General features: G+C 32.2%; 1 long non-coding RNA gene across 1 annotated transcript; it reads left to right on the forward strand.

The window, feature by feature from the left end:
* The first annotated feature begins 13,215 nt into the window (after positions 1 to 13,215).
* Positions 13,216 to 14,758, forward strand: LOC25490601 (uncharacterized). Its single transcript, XR_003010690.2, has 4 exons — positions 13,216 to 13,628; positions 13,744 to 14,023; positions 14,116 to 14,208; positions 14,330 to 14,758. It is a non-coding gene; the product is annotated as an uncharacterized lncRNA (long non-coding RNA).
* Positions 14,759 to 16,863: the final 2,105 nt, after the last annotated feature.

Raw genomic sequence — 16,863 nt, forward strand, 5'->3', positions numbered from 1 at the left:
TTGAGGTTGAACACTTGATATACAATCAGTGGTGTTCACAATACAAATCAGATACAGACTCTTAAGACTCTAGAATTTCTAAGATATGAACTTTGATAAGAAATTCTAAGTGAACTGTTGATGCAGAACAATTATGACAGAGTTTAGGCGCTTTCAAATTGTTGTTAAGTCATACCATTCTCTAAGTCTTCACTCCTTTATATAGAGGTGTAGAAAAGAGACGTTGTCACATTGCCAGCACATCAAAATAAAGTCGTTTGAAGCTTTGATCAATCACCAATGATCTTTTGCCTGATATGGTTATTGTCCTTTAAAGGATCAATTTCAAATAGATTCCATGTATGTAGGAACATTGTTGCAGGCAGAGCTGTTATCCTTGTCTTGTAGCAGAGACACAAACTGTAACACCCCGTTTTCCTGACTTGAAAATTTTTGCATAAAAATCAAAGTAATCAACTTAAACAGGATGTCACACTTCTTTAAAAGATAAATAGAGTACAATTACTATTTATTCAAAACATCTCATGTCAACAATTCAGATTTCATCGCAGCGGAAAAAAATTAATTAAACAACGTAATGGCACTACGGCCTCAACATAAACAACTTATTAAAATTTCATTCTATGTGGTTCATCAACATAATTCATAAATATACGTAACAAATGGAAAACAAGCAAGATCCCCACCCCGTTACGTATCAGAGCACCTAAGACACACGTAAGAGAATCCACTCACGACTTCAACTATTCTTGGTCACCTGCAAGTTACCCATGCAAAGGCAACAATTTTCAAGCAGAAGGGGTGAGATTTCACATTCAATAATAATAAGCGTATAATTCTTCAAGAGAATTTAACGACACATAACAACATCTATTTATCATTAGTAAAACTAATAAACAATAGTTTAAGTAAGAGAATTTATCAACATAAACAATAACAATTAAACAATGTTAATGTTTCACATAATTCCAACTATAAACAACAACAATAAATAATATTGATACTTCACATAGTTTCTCATTAACAACTCATTAGTAATTGACAACTTGACAACAACGACAATGCAACAACATCGACATCAACTCGACAATGCAACTTAAACATCTTAATCATCTTGACAATGCAACTACAACTTCTTAATCATGCATGTGGTGCCAACCAGGGCATCAAGCCCCCAACATATAGAGTGTAACACCCTATTTTAATATTTATTTATTTTAACTGAGTTTAGATGCCTTTTTATAATTTAGTCGATTTATTGTGATGAGTGATATTTGTTGTGTTATATGTTGGTATTTATTAGTATAATATTATATTATTTGGTGTAAAAATATATGTTATTTGGTGTAAAAATATATGTTATTTGGTGTGGAAATATATGTATTTGATGTAGAAATATATATGTTATAGAAATATATTTGTTATAGAAATATATTTGTTATTTGTTATAGAAATATTATATATATAATTATATATTAGAATAGAATGTGGAGACTTTGAGGAAAAATTTAGAAATAAGAGAAAATAAGTAGGTTAAGGATTTATATAAAAGGGGAGAGTTAGAATTAGAAAATAAGGATTATGTGAAACCTGTTTTTGGAGAAAAAGGGAGAAAACCAAGAGAAGAGAAGAGTCAACATAAGAGAGGAGAACCTAGAAGAGGCTGCGATATCGATTTTCTTAAGGTAATGATGGGACTAGCTTTCTCTAATAATGGGTTGTATGATTCTAAAAAGGGGTTTAACATGTTGTTGTTTTGTTAGTTTTGATGTTATAGAAATTAGGGTTAAATTGCAAAAATGATGATTTTCTAAAATAAAGTTTTGGTTCCAGTTTTACATGGTTTAGAGTCTCTTTTGATGTATATAAATGTTTAGACAAACTTTGGGATCAAAATTGGGCATAGGGAAGTTAAAATTGGATTTTGGGATGAAAAATGGAGTTTTTCCGAGAGCTATATGTTATAACTCGCCATGGCGAGTGAATGTACTCGCCGGGGCGAGTAGGTAGCTCTCTGACAGCATGCCCTGTTTCATGTTCTTGCGTCTTTTTCACACGTTTTTGTTTTGAATTGGCCTTTGGTGTAAACATGAAAGTTGTAGATAATTGAGTTAGCTTTTCAGTGGCGTTGGTTTGACGTGAAAATGAATTTTGGTACTTGAGATATGATGAAAATACTACAAGGAGGTCTTAGTGAAATCTTATGAAAATTCAGCATAACCGTTTCTAAGTTAATCCAAAACTTATGGAATAATTCCAAACCTCAAAACTAGAAATACTATGAGTTCAATTAGGGTGTTTAAGAGTATTTAATCTATGTTGTGATGGATCTAATTTGGTTTGATGTGAATATCTTTGTTGGATAATTTGATATACATATATTATGTGAATATTGTATGATATAGAAATATTGTTGTTCATATCACTCAAGTTGTTGTTGTTAATATTGTTATGATGCAAGTTGTTATTGTTGATGTCATTGTTGTTGTTGATTGTATTTATTATTGTTGTTCAGAGAGTCTGAAATTAAGATGATTTAATGTTGATAATAATGTTGTTGTTGATCAAGTTGCAGATGTTGATCTAAGTTATAAAGTTGTAAGTTGTATTTCCAAAGTGTTCCAAAGTATTGGATTCTTAAGTTGTTAATGTTGTCTAAGTTGTTGAAGTCGTAGTTGAAGCTGTTGTTGGTGACTGTTTATGTTCAGGTGTTTTGTGAGAGGTGGTGTACTCTTACGTTGTTGTTTTATAAGATGTGGTGTACTCTTACGTTGTTGTTCTATAAGAGGTGGTGTACTCTTACATTGTCGTATTATAAGAGGTGGTGTACTCTCACGTAGCTATATTGTCAGGTTGACGTTGTCGTCGCCGAATCGTTGAAGTTGTTGTTGATGACAAACCATGGAATATTCATGATTATAATATTGTTATGTTGTTTATGATGTAATTATGTTGTTATATGATGATGTTTATGTTGTGTTGTTTATGTTGATATAAGATGATGTTTATGATGTGATGATTTATGATGTTATATGATGATGGTTATGATTTGATTATTATGTGCTATATGATGATGTTTATAATGTGATGAATACGAAGTTAAGGATGATTAGAAGTTGATTGAGTTATTAATGAAGTTTTATAAGAAGAGTAATGTTATTAATTGATGAAGTATAAGTTGTTAAACGCTTTTGATGAATTATTTGCTTATTATTATTGAATGTGAAATCTCACCCCTTCTGCTTGGAAATGTTGCTCTTCGTATGAGTAACTTGCAGGTGATCGAGTTTAAGCTGCTGTTAGATTGCTGTCGTGAGTGGACTATCTCTCATGTGTGTCTTTAGGTGCTCTGATACGTAACGGGATGAGAACTTTGTTGCATGTTTTTATATTCCTTACGTATTGCTTATGAATTTACATGATTAAGGCCTTCGTGCTAAGACTATTTTTAGATGTTAAATAAATTCCGCTGCGAAGTATTGAATTAATATGTTGTTGATTTTTTGAAGGATAATTAGTTAATTATTCCATTTATGATTTTTATGAAGTGTGACATTCCATTTGAGATGATTACTCTGATTATTTTAAATGAAATTTTTATGTTGGGAAAACGGGATGTTACAATTGGTATCAGAGCAGGTCCGTTCGTCCGGGCAAGTAGTTGAGTCGTTTGTCTCGTGTGTGTAACACCCCGTTTTCCCAACATAAAAATTTCATAAATTAATCAGAGTAAAACACCTTAAACGGAATGTTACACTTATTTTCTTAAAATCATAAATGGAATAATTAAATAATTATCCTTTAAATTTCAACAATGTAATAATTAAAACTTTGCAGCGGAATTAATTCAACGACAATAAATGCTTCAACAACATGTTTCCAAAATTGATACATAAAGGAATGATAAACATAGCAACAATTTCCCATCCCGTTACGTATCAGAGCCCTAAGAGACTTGAGCCACCACTCCTACTAATCTTTAATACCTGTAAGTTACTCATACGAAGAGCAACATTTCCAAGCAGAAGGGGTGAGATTTCACAAAACAATAATATTAAGCATATAATCCAACAATTACATTTAACAATCTAAAATCATCATATTATTCATCATAGACATTAATATATCATATATCACATCTTTAATAGTTCATATAAAGAATCACAACTTTAACAACTTGACAACTTAACATCTTTGACTCGACAAATGCGACTCCAACTCGACTATGCAACTTAGACCTCTTATATGCATGTGGTACCAATACGGAGCATCAAGCCCCTATCGCTATTTGAGTATTATTATACTCCAGAGCATCAAGCCCATATCGCTATTTAAGTATTAATATACTCCAGAGCATCAAGCCCCTATCGCTATTAAAGTATTAATATACTCCAGAGCATCAAGCCCCCAACAAAGAATGCTAATGCATGGACTCGACTTCTTAAACATCTTAAATCGACAACTCTTGTATAATCCAATAATTTGGAACTTCATCATCTTAATCAACTTAGACCGACTCATGCAGCTTAGTTAAATAACAACAACAACATAGCAGTATACAAAAACAGCATGACATAATAATATCAAATGCAAATCAACAACGTCTCAATTATTCACATATAATTCAAATAATGCATATATAATTATATCACAATATAACATCATCAAATCATCATAAATAAGCTTCACAGATCTTCATTAATATTATATATAATATTCATAACTATCTCAAGGATCAACTCACAACGACTCGTGCGACGAAGGTCACTTTTAACCTAACAAGATATTCTGTCTCATAAGGGCTCGCGAGGCGAGAGACATTGCTCGCTATGGCGAGTTCAGAAAGTTTGCCGTTCGCCTTGGCGAGTAGGCCACTCGCCTTGGCGAACTCAAAAAAATTGCTCTCGGGAACTTGAATTTATACATATATATAAATTCAGTAAAGGTAAATACCTAGAAACTTATACTAGATTTGTTTCTAATATAATAGTATTACTTCTCATAAAAGTATATATGCACACACCGTACTTTTGGGATAGTAAGTATCATCAGGTCGTATTACAAGTTAATTAACTCAACCTAAAACATTCCTGGTTATTTGAAGAACATGTTCATATTATAATATAAAGACAATTACTCAAATCACCAGTATATAACTTTATCATAAAAAGCAACCAAGAGTAGCATAATCGGTATTCATAAAATCCCATGACTCATATACACGATGAATCGAACATCCTGTATATAATAACAGTGACTCCTGTAACGCCCACTTTTAATTAATTAATTATTTAATCGAGTTTAGACGAGTTATATTATATTTATATAATATATGTGTGAATTTTTATGATTTATGACGATTTAGTTTTTAAATGAGTTATGTGTTTTGATGATTTTATGAGATATGAGACTTATTTTATTGTTTAATAAAATAAGATTTGAAAATAAAATAAAATATTTAGTTAAGGGTTGTTTTTAGATTTTAGAGAGTTTTGGGGGAGAAAGTGTGATATGATAAGATATTAGGAGGAGGTATATAAAGAGAAAACCTAGTTTTAGAAAACGTTTTGTACGTACGACTGTTTTTGAAGAAAAATCCATAGAAGGGAGAAGACCAAGAGAGAGCTGCGATTTCTGCAAAACAAGGTAAGGGTGAGACTAATGATTCAGTAGTATTAATCCTTATAATTTTGATGATCAATTAACAAAGTTAGAATTGAAATAGAAAAGTTATGAAATTAGGGTTAATAGGTGATTTTGATGATCCAATGATGTTAGGTTGTTAAATTGGGGTGAAAACCGTCCTTTGACCTTAGATTATAAATAGGATAAATTCAGGAATCAAAACTAGGCTTTAAACCATGAGATTAGATGGATTTTTGTAAAAACTACAATTCTGCCCGAGCTTGTATTCATCGCTCGCCCTAGCGAACGATGATCCTCGCCTCGCGAGTGATGAAGTTCATCGCTCGCCGCGCGAGCCATTACCCCTCGCCTCGCGAGTTACATGTCGTAGCTCGCCACAGCGAGCAACCTTACTCGCCATAGCGAGCATGACCAGAGAGCATGTTGAATTTCGTAATTTTGACTTTTGAGTTGAACCTTAGATGCTTTTGAGTGCCTTAAGATGTTTAATAAAGATCAGACGATGATTTAGAACAAGATTGAACCTGGAATAACCATTGTTGGAATTCTGGTTTGCACTCGCCATGGCGAGAAGATGCTCTCGCCTCGTGAGCACTTCCAGAACTGAGTGCATTTGAGAATGTTGTGACCTGAGTTGATTGAATTGATTAGGAATGGAACATTAGGTAGTAGTGAGACTTATATAAGATGTTAAATGAAATCTGTGAAGCTGTTATGAACTATTAAGCTGATTATGATGTGATTTACTGATTAATTGCATTACTTGAATATTATTGAATAATCAAGATGTTGTAGAAATGAATTGATAATTATGAAGTTATGCTGTTGTTGTGATCTGATTATGCTGCTTTTGTTATTTAACCAAGTTGCATGAGTCATTATAAGATGAATAAGATGATGTTGAACTCCAAATTATTGGATGTATATGAGATGATGATTAAGATGTTTTAGATGATTGAGTCCATGCATTAGCATACATTTGTTGGGGGCTCATGCCCTGGAGCTTTGTCCTCACCACGATGCCCTAAAAGTATATTAATATTATGATGTTGAATTGGTACCACATGCATATAAGAGGTTTTGGTTGCATTGTTGCATTGTCGAGTCAAATGTTGTTATGTTAATTATGATGATTGAATGAGTGATTACTTGATATTTTATTATCAATGATGCTATGATGTTTAAGATGATTATGTTGTTGATTATGATTGTTGAATTATATTGATTAATATTATTGTTTTGTGAAATCTCACCCCTTTTGCTTGGAAATGTTGCTCTTCGTATGAGTAACTTGCTGGTGATCGAGCTTAATGTGCAATGTTGCTGTCGTGAGTGGCCTTACCTCACTGAGTCGTCTAGGTTGCTCTGATACGTAACGGGATGGGGTTTATGTTATGCATGCTTCATTCTTTTACGTGTTCATTTATGCTGTTTAACTGAACTTTATGAGATGTTTAATGGGGCCTGCGTGCCAAGACTTTATGATGATTTGAATTTAATTCCGCTGCTATTTGGTTGATGAAGGATAAATTATTATTTATCTATGTTTAAGATTTTTAAGAATGTGATATCCCGTTAATTGATGATTACTCTGATTTAATATGTTGAAATTTTTATATTGGAAAAACGGGATGTTACAACTCCAAAACTATATATAGATATACGTATAATCAATTCATAGCCAATAAAATAATTAACCATATCAGAACCTCATCAAGTTAATTGAAACTCATAAAATCCTTTAGTTGATAGGGTTAAGTTTTCATCAAATAAATCGTTCAAATAAATAACAATTCTTTTCCAAAATCAATATACAATGGAAGGGTTGAAGGACGTGATTACTCACTTTAACCCTAATTCTCCAACTTATCTAATTCAATCCTACCCTTGTTAAATTTAATCATCAGAATTACAGACTTAATAGAATTGAATGCTAGTCTCACCCTTACCTTAGAATAAGAAAATCGCAGCCTCTATGTGCTTCTCCCTTCTCTTGGTTTTTTCTCCCTTTTCTCCAAAATTGGTCGTACGTTCTATTTTTCTAAACTAGGTCTCTCCTATTTATAATCTTTTTTTCTATTTTATCTTATTTCTCTTTCTTCCCCAAAACTCTCTAAAATCTCATAACAACCCCTAAACTTAATATTATTTTTATTTTCTAATCTTATTCTATTAAATAATATAATAAGCCACATAATAAATCACATAATCATATAAATATATTCTAAACTCTTCTTAATAAATTCTAGACTCAATTAAATTAATCAAATAATTAAATAGGGCGTTACAGTGTGACAGTTGAATACTGTTGTTGTGTTTTTCTAATTAATGATTATGTTTTTTTTTTTTTTTTTTTGTAATCATGTTTGACTGACTAACTTTAATGTGAATTTTGTGTATTACTTGAAGTTTCTATTTTGTTATATATAGTTTAAGATATTTAAGCAATAATTAAATTCATTATTCTCTTGTGCTTTGAATTTCGAGGACGAAATTCTTTTAAGGGGGGTAGAGTTGTAACGCCCTATTTTAATATTTATTTATTTTAATTGAGTTTAGATGCCTTTTTATAATTTAATCGATTTATTGTGATGAGTGATATTTTGTTGTGTTATATGTTGGTATTTATTAGTATAATATTATATTATTTGGTGTAGAAATATATGTTATTTGGTGTAAAAATATATGTTATTTGATGTGGAAATATATGTATTTGTTGTAGCAATATATATGTTATAGAAATATATCTGTTATTTGTTATAGAAATATTATATATATATATATATATATATATCTATATATATATATATTAGAATAGAATGTGGAGACTTTGAGGAAAGATTTAGAAATAAGAGAAAATAAGTAGGTTAAAGATTTATATAAAAGGGGAGAGTTAGAATTAAAAAATAAGGATTACGTGAAACCTGTTTTTGGAGAAAAAGGGAGAAAACCAAGAGAAGAGAAAAGTCAAGAGAAGAGAGGAGAACCTAGAAGAGTCTGCGATATCGATTTTCTTAAGGTAAGGGTGGGACTAGTTTTCTGTAATAATGGGTTGTATGATTCTAAAAAGGGGTTTAACATCTTGTTGTTTTGTTAGTTTTGATGTTATAGAAATTAGGGTTAAATTGCAAAATTGATGATTTTCTAAAATAATGTTTTGGTTCAAATTTTACATGGTTTTGAGTCTCTTTTGATGTATATAAATGTTTAGACAAACTTTGGGATCAAAATTCGGCATAAGGAAGTTAAAATTGGGATTTTGGGGTGAAAAATTGAGTTTTTCCGAGAGCTATCTGTTATAACTCGCCATGGCGAGTGAATGTACTCGCCGGGGCGAGTGGCTCTCTGACAGCATGCCCTGTTTCAAGTTCTTGCATCTTTTTCACACGTTTCTGTTTTGAATTGGCCTTTGGTGTAAACATGAAAATTGTAGATAATTGAGTTAGCTTTCCAGTGGCGTTGGTTTGACGTGAAAATGAATTTTGGTACTTGAGATATGATGAAAATACTCCAAGGAGGTCTTAGTGAAATCTTATGAAAATTCAGCATAACCGTTTCTAAGTTAATCCAAAACTTATGGAATAATTCCAAACCTCAAAACTAGAAATACTATGAATTCAATTAGGGTGTTTAAGAGTATTTAATCTATCTTGTGATGGATCTAATTTGGTTTGACGTGAATATCTTTGTTGGATAATTTGATATACATATATTATGTGAATATTGTATGATATAGAAATATTGTTGTTCATAGCATTCAAGTTGTTGTTGTTAATATTGTTATGATCCAAGTTGTTATTGTTGATGTCATTGTTGTTGTTGATTGTATTTATTATTGTTGTTCAGAGAGTCTGAAATTAAGATGATTTAATGGTGATAGTAATGTTGCTGTTGATCAAGTTGCAGGTGTTGATCTAAGTTGTAAAGTTGTAAGTTGTCTTTCCAAAGTGTTCCAAAGTATTGGAGTCTTAAGTTGTTAATGTTATCTAAGTTGTTGAAGTCGTAGTTGAAGCTGTTGTTGGTGACTATTTATGTTCAGGTGTTTTGTGAGAGGTGATGTACTCTTACGGTGTTGTTTTATAAGATGTGGTGTACTCTTACGTTGTTGTTGTATAAGAGGTGGTGTACTCTTACGTTGTCGTATTATAAGAGGTGGTGTACTCTCACGTAGCTGTATTGTCAGGTTGACGATGTCGTCGTCGAATCGTTGAAGTTGTTGTTGATGACAAACCATGAAATATTAATGATTATAATATTGTTATGTTGTTTATGATGTTGTTTATGAGGTAATTATGTTGTTATATGATGATGTTTATGTTGTGTTGTTTATGTTGATATAAGATGATGTTTATGATGTGATAATTTATGATGTTATATGATGATGGTTATGATTTGATTATTATGTGCTATATGATGATGTATATTGTAACACACCCCGTTTTCCCAACATAAAAATTTCATTTATTTAATCAGTAATTCACATAAACGGAATGTCACACTTCTTTTCTTAAAATCATAAACGGAATAATTAATTAATTATCCTTCAAAATTCAATAACATAATATTTAATACTTCACAGCGGAATTTATTCGAACATCTAAAATAATTTTGGCACGAAGATCTCATCAAAGTATCTCATAAAAATTCAATTAACAACTTAATCATGTAAATTCATAAGCAATACGTAAGGAATAGAAAAGCATGCAACAAAGTTCCCATCCTGTTACGTATCAGAGCACCTAAAGACACACATGAGAGATTATCCACTCACGACAGCAATCTAACAGCAACTTAAACTCGATCACCGGCAAGTTACTCATACGAAGAGCAACATTTCCAAGCAGAAGGGGTGAGATTTCACAAAACAATAATATCAAGCATATAATTCATTAATTATATTTAACAACATAAATAACTTCATCTATTAGTAATAATAATCCTTTATGTAATGATTCTTAATAACTCAACCAACTTCTAATTATTATTAACTTCATATTCATCGCATTATATACATCATCACTTAGCACATAATAATCAAATCATAACCATCATCATATAACATCATAAATCATCACATCATCTTATAACATAAACGACACAACATAATCATCATCTCATAATAACATAAACAACACAACATAATCATCATCTCATAATCATATAAAGAACAACATATTCATCATCTTATAATAACATAAGAAACAACATATTCATCATCTTATAATAACATAAACAACAACATATTCACCATCTTATAATAACATAAGCAACAACATATTCATCAATATTCTATGGTCTGTCTTTATCAACAACTTCAACGATTCATCAACGACAACGTCAACCTGACAACACAACTACGTGAGAGTACACCACCTCTTATAATACGACAACGTAAGAATACATCACCTCTTAAGAATAACAACGTAAGGGTACACCACCTCTTATAAACAACAAGTAAGAGTACACCACCTCTTAAAGAATAACAACGTAAGAGTACACCACCACCACCTCTTATAAACGACAAGTAAGAGTACACTACATCTTAAAGAATAACAACGTAAGAGTACACCACCTCTTAAAGAATAACAATGTAAGAGTACACCACCTCTTATAAACAACAACGTAAGAGTACACCACCTCTTACAAAACACCTGAACATAAACAGTCACCAATAACAGCTTCAACTACGACTTCAACAGTTTAGACAACATTAACAACTTAAGACTCCAATACTTTGAAAAGACAACTTACAACTTTACAACTTAGACCAACACCTGCAACTTGATCAATATGCAACAGCAACAGAAACAGTACAAGCAATTCACAACATAGCAATATTAATGAAGAGCATCAACAACTTAAACATCATACATTTTCCACATAATGCATATAAATATTTCACATAACCAACAACAGCAACATAGGCAGCACGTAAACATCTCAAGATATAACAACATCAAATGATAATCAACATCAACTTAAACATCATATATACATATAACACTTCATCAATCATGGACAATATCGTATTCGCAACATATACATACATATACTAATTCATCAATCATAAACAACATCATACTCATAAACATATACATTCATATAACACTTCATCAATCATGAACAATATAGTATTCACAAACATATACATACATATACTAATTCATCAATCATATTCAATTATTCACTGTGACCTACGTGCAGTAATTTGACCATAACTCAAGTTCTATAAATCCTTTTGAAGTCAAACCAACAGCATTAGAAATCTAACATCCATACCTACAACTTTCTTGTTTACACCTAAGACCAATTCTGTACCAATCAATACCAGTTTTCATTTCAAATTCGGACAAAGTTGTGCTGAAATTCATAAAAATTCACTGTGACCTACGTGCAGTAATTTGACCATAACTCAAGTTCTATAAATCGTTTTGACGTCAGACCAACGACATTAGAAAGCTAACATCCATACCTACAACTTTCGTGTTTACACCTAAGACCATTTCTGGACCTATCAATACCAGATTTCATTTCAAATTCGGGGCAGAGATGAAAAGAAAAATCAGAAAAAGCAATCTATATTATTCAACTTCACTTTCATTCAAAATCATCACAATCATCACACTTAACCCTAATTCTCAAATTCTCAAAAACTAAACCTACAACATGTTAAATACAATTTTCAGAATCATAGACTCAAGATTATTGAATGTTAGTCCCACCCTTACCTTAAGAAATCGATTGCAAGGTTCTCTTCTCGTTCCTCCTCTTATCTAGGTTTTCTCCTTTTTTCTCCAAAAACTGGTTGTACGTGAAAAACTATTCTGACTTCTCACTTTTCTCTTTTCATAACCTTAACCTACCTATTTTCTCTTAACTCCACTTATTATCTTAAACTCTTCTAAATTCCCAAATCAGCTCCCAAAGTCTCAATATTCTATTTTAATATATATATATATATATATATATATATATATATATATATATATATATATATATATATATATATATAAAATACTTCTACACCAAATAACAAATATATTTCTATAACAAATATATTTTTACACTAGATAATATAATATAATATACTACTAAAACATCAACCTATAACACAAAAATAACACACATCATCATAAATCAAATAAATTATTCAAAAAGACTCTAAACTAAATAAAATAATCAAATAAAACAAATAATTCAAAGAGGGCGTTACATATATAATGCGATGAATACGAAGTTAAGGATGATTAGAAGTTGATTGAGTTATTAATGAAGTTTTATAAGAGTAATGTTATTAATTGATGAAGTATAAGTTGTTAAATGTTTTTGATGAATTATATGCTTATCATATCATACTTATCATCATACTTATATCTAATCTTTGTTAACATTGTTAATGATTTTGCAAACCCTAAACCTAAATGGTTTTGGCTCCAAACAAGGGGGGCCGTTGGATCTCATCATTTGGTTAAGCATGCATCTCATCCTTTGATCTAATCTTGAGTCAAATTTTTAAATTTAATGTATATTTCCCATACATAATTCAAATTCAAGGTGTATCATCTTCCAACGCGTTTCACTTTCCAAAGTATTCATTTTCAATTCATTCTCTTATTCCAACCATCCATACCAATTCATTTGTTCCCTTTTCATCTCTTAGATTCATGTTCAACCTTTTTCCATTCTCTCTCTCATTGGCTCTATCTGCGCCAATGAACCATAACCATACATGAAGAAAATTTCAATCTCTCCCATGTCTTTTCCACTTTCAATGTTGTCTTTTCTCCTCCCATTCCCCTTCACCAATGCTCTCGATTCCGACATCACCTTTGCCGTTGTCGACTTTCCCACCACCGTCTGCGGCATCGTATCAGCCAGACAAGCAAAAAGAACCGCACAAAGAGAAAGAAGCCATGGAAATTTGCAATCTCGATTGGAAGCTCCCGTCGTTGCTCTCTCCCTTCATCAACAATGCTCTCAAGGTAATCGTTTTTCCCTTTCTATGAATTGAATTGTGTTTTGAGATTAATCACTCTCCACCTCTCAATATATTGTTTCTTCAATTCCATTCATTATTGGTAATAAATTTGCAATTAGGTTCACAACACAGTCAGATTTGGGTCTCTGACGAGAATAGGGTCATAGTTGACGATTCAGTTTCATCTCAGTTTCACCCCTCACTTTCATCTTCTCTGTTTTGGCGATGATTCAATTTCGACCGTTGAGGTAAGAAGTATGGGATGAGATGGAACAAGACTGTAGCAGAAACATGGAATGGAACATTGGTGTATCAGTTGTAGGTGCTCCCTCTCTCACTATGTTTCCTCTCTCACTGCAGTTCATCTCGATGATTTTATTTGATAATGTACCAATTGAGGTAATTAGTTGTGTTACCTTATGCGTTACTATAACTTCTTGGCATGATTGGTTGTGTTTCTGTTAATAGAATACCTTATGTTCCAATGGCAGAATTGTTTGATAGAGTACGGTGACTCAACAAAAACTGACGGCAAATTCATAAATGTTGAAAATACATCATGCTGAAAACTTCCACCCTGAGAAGTATGTATTGGATTTTCAGTTCTGCTTAATCACAATCATAGAAAGTTTGGTTCTATTGGATTTTAATTTTTCAAAATCATTAAGGATTAGTGTTTGACATTTTTCCTTTATGATTTTAAAGTTATGTCTCTATTGTCAAAGAAGAAGGGCTTGAGATATCGATCACAACCAGCACTTGATCCTAAAAAGTTGGAAGTTCATCATCAAATTACCGCACGTGGTAGGAGGTCAAAAGTGCACAGGTTATCCACCTTGCACCGAGTAAATAAGTAATTCTTGGCAATGACAATTCAATGTGAATTTCCCTTTATTTTATGCAGTTGAAGAAGTTTGAACTAATTTGTTTCAGGTGGATAGAAATGATGGCTCCCGTTTTCTCAAAAGTTGCGTGGCGTTGTGTTTGTTACATGATTTAGGTACACCACTTTGTTTGATCAATGTGAAAGCATGTTTGCAGAAGTTAGTCGTGTGTTAGAAAAGTTAAGAGAAGCTGACATATGCTTAACAATATTTGCATATATTTGATTATTTAATTTTTTAGTTTATTTTATATGCCATTAGAGTTGATTTGCATCTCTGTACTCAATCCGTAAAGATGAGTTCTTGATAGTTTTATGCATCATTGACGATTGGACTTACATGATTACATGTATTTATCAGTAAAATTCTTCTTTCCTTCACACTGCAAAACATCTAATTGGAGCTATATTGACAATTTCCAGTGTATTTACTTAAGGCCTTTGGTACTGTCTACTGGTCTCAATGTCGTTATTACCTATCTAACTTGAGGTGCTGCTGTTATGTAGAGGTCATGCCTGTTTTTGCGACTGCTATATAGCAAGTTGCACCCATGCATTTGTTTTCTACGTTATTCAAACGTGTTATGTAATTTTTTTTTAACCAATAGTGACTTATGAGATTGTCTGACATATTGTTTTGCGATAAAAAAACATGCAATATATTATTAATTGATGAAAATGGTGATTGCATCTATAACACCCCGTTTTCCCAATATAAAAATTTTTAAACATTTATCAGAGTAAACAACATAAACAAACGGGATATCACATTTAACATAATCCAATATCAGTTAAATAACAATTTAACCAAATACTTAAACAATGCAGCTGAAATTATCTCATGAACCATAAAAATCGTTTTGGCACGTAGGCCCCATCAAAATATCTCAACAGTTAACAACAATATAACATAACGTAATAGTTCACGTAATAGAATGAAGCATGCATGACATATATCCCCATCCCGTTACGTATCAGAGCGACCTAGACGACTCAGTGAGGCAAGGCCACTCACAACAGCAGACTGCACACTTAAGCACGATCACCTGCAAGTTACTCATACGAAGATCAACATTTTCAAGCAGAAGGGGTGAGATTTCTTAACACAATATTATTAATCAATATAATACAAATCATAATTAACATCATAATCAGTCTTAATCAACATTGCATCTTTGATAAACATGTATCACATAATCACAACTTTATTCATCATCAACAACATAAACATCTTTAAAACTCGACAAATGCGACAATGCAACTTAGACACTTATATGCATGTGGTACAAATCGTCATCATAAGTATTAATATACTTTTATCGTGCGGAGGACAAAACTCCTAAACGTGCGGAGGACAAAGCTCCTAACATGGTGAGGATAAAGCTCAATGAATGCTAATGCATGGACTCTAACAACAAAACATCTTAATCAACTTATCACTTATACATCCAATAATTTGGAGTTCATCATCAGTTTATTCATAAACATGCAACTTAGTTAAATAACATTTGCAGCATAATCAAATCACATCAAGCTTAATAACAAATCATTCTCAACAATTCTTGATCAATTAACAATAATTCGGGTAAAGGCAATCACTCCATATTTCATTTCATAATCTCTTAACAATTCATAAAGGCTTCGCAGTTCTCAGTCATTATCTATAATAGGTTTCACTAGCACCTAAGTTCCTTTCCTAACCAATCCAAACAGCTCAGGTCTCACAATCCTCAAAAGCACTCAGTTCTGGAAGTGCTCGCGAGGCGAGAGCATCTGCTCACCATGGCGAGTACAAGCCAGAATTCCAACTAAGATTGTTCTCGATTCAATCTCGTTCTAAATCATTCTCTAATCAATAGTAGGCACCTAAAGGTACTCAAAGGCATCTAAGGTTCAACTCAAAAGTCAAAATCTCAGAAAATGACAAGCTCTCTGGTCAAGCTCGCTATGGCGAGTAAGGTTGCTCGCTGTGGCGAGCTACAACAAGTAACTCGCGAGGCGAGGGTCTTTGGCTCGCGTGGCGAGCGATGAAGTTCATCACTCGCCGTGGCGAGGATCATTGCTCGGGAGGCGAGCGATGAATGTCGCTACGGGCAGTAGTGCAGTTTTCACCTAAAATCATCCAATCTCTCGGCTCTAAGCCCAATTTCAATTCCAGAATTCATCCTAAACATATTCTAAGGTTATAGGACGGTTTCTACATCAATCTAACTCAGTTTTACCGTTTGGTCATCAATTTTAGGGATTTGAGCTAATTTCAAAACTTCTCTAAATTAATCCTAACTTTGTCAATTATTCATCAGAACTATATCAATTAACAAACTGAATTAATAGTCTCACCCTTACCTTGTATTGA

Source organism: Medicago truncatula, chromosome 3, assembly GCF_003473485.1.
Source record: "Medicago truncatula cultivar Jemalong A17 chromosome 3, MtrunA17r5.0-ANR, whole genome shotgun sequence".
NCBI classification, from domain to species: domain Eukaryota; kingdom Viridiplantae; phylum Streptophyta; class Magnoliopsida; order Fabales; family Fabaceae; genus Medicago; species Medicago truncatula.